The sequence below is a fragment of the Gekko japonicus genome, unplaced genomic scaffold, assembly GCF_001447785.1.
Source record: "Gekko japonicus isolate JY-2015 unplaced genomic scaffold, Gekko_japonicus_V1.1 scaffold4597, whole genome shotgun sequence".
NCBI classification, from domain to species: Eukaryota; Metazoa; Chordata; class Lepidosauria; order Squamata; family Gekkonidae; genus Gekko; species Gekko japonicus.
The window spans coordinates 92,103-93,709 of NW_015166577.1; positions in this window are offsets into that span (position 1 = coordinate 92,103).

Genomic DNA, 1,607 nt, shown 5'->3' on the forward strand with positions numbered 1-1,607 from the left:
CATTTAATTTCTGGTGCTTACCGTGGCTGCGGCTTTAATCTCTGCGGCCTGTGGGACTCCTTCACTGTCCGGGCCAATGTTTGATGCTTCCCCCTTCCCAGTCATGCTGGTTACTAAAACAGCTTGACTCGACTTGCCTCCTTTTAAAGATCTCTGATCATTAGGAAGAAGTTTATCCAGAGAAGGAGCCCAATCGTGGTCAGACGAAATTTATCCGCGTTTAGCAACTCATCGGGAGGGACGGGACGAGGGTTCTAAAAATAAATCTACTGTGGCTGTGTGACGGACAAGGCAGTATCGGGCCAAGAATCACGAGCATTCCAAATGCTTGTGAGCATTCCCAGTTCCGGCTTGCGAGTGTTTCCAGTTTTGACTTGCAAACCGCCCCAGTTTAGGTTTGTGAGCATTCTTGGGTCAGGCTTTCAAGCATTCTTAGTTCAGGTCTGAGAGGATTCCCCATGCAGGCTTGCGAGCATCTCCAGTGCAGGATTATGAAAATTCCCAGAGCAGGCTTATGAGCATTCCCCATAGAGGCTAGTGAGCATTCCTGATGCAGTCTTGTGAGCATTCCTGATGCAGTCTTGTGAGCATTACCGGTGCAGGATTGTGAGCATTTCCAATGCAGGATTGTGAGAATTTCCAGGTTTGATTCCCCACTCCTCCACATGAAGCCAGCTGGGTGACCTTCGGTCAGTCACAGTTCTGTCGGAGCTCTCTCAGCCCCACCTCCCTCACAGGGTGTCTGTTACGGGGAGAGAAAGGGAAGGCTATTGTACGCCACTCTGAGACTCCTTCAGGTAGTCAAGGGCAGGGTATTGTGAATTCCCAGTGCAGGATTGTGAGCATTTCCAGGGCAAAATTGTGAACCTTTCCAGCGCAGGCTTGTGAGTATCCACAGAACAGGCTTTGTGAGCATTCCGGGTTCAGGCTTTCAAGAGACAAGGACGTTCTCCTGCTGGCTCACAGAAACTGCTGCACAACTGTGCTGGGAGCTTCCTTTAGTGTTGGTTCCTCAAAGGCCAGTGCCCGCAATCAGGTGGGGGGGGCTTTCCCATCATGGCACAGGATCAATCTACTTAATGCCAAGGAAAGATGGTAGCATTCCATTCTGCTACTGCCTCCATGGCTCTCCTAAGCACAGGAGGTGGCTCTGTGAAAACTCTTCTCACACCCCAAACCACCCAGCAACACTAGTTTTAGGTGGCTCCCTTCCACCTTCCTCATCTAGTCTCACCTTGACTCGGCTTTAAGCCCCCTGTCCTATCTCCTCATTATGGGCAGGGGCCATGGCTCAGTGGTAGAGGATCCGCTGAGCATGCAAAAAGGGAGCGGTGGTGCAGGCAGTAAAGGGAGCCTGCAGGTAATCCATCTATGAACAGCCTTAAGGCTGTTCGAGTCCCACCGCGGCCGGGGTGAGCTCCCGGCCCCTGTCCTAGCTCCCGCCTACCCAGCGGTTCGAAAGCCTAGCAAGTAGATAAATGGGTACCTGCCTTAGGTGCAGGGGAGCACCCACCTTCCGGCGTTGTGGTGGCAAGGAGGAGTGGAGCAGTGGTGACGGCGGCGGAGTGATCCGATGAAAGAACATGGCGGCGATTTAACATCAAGCA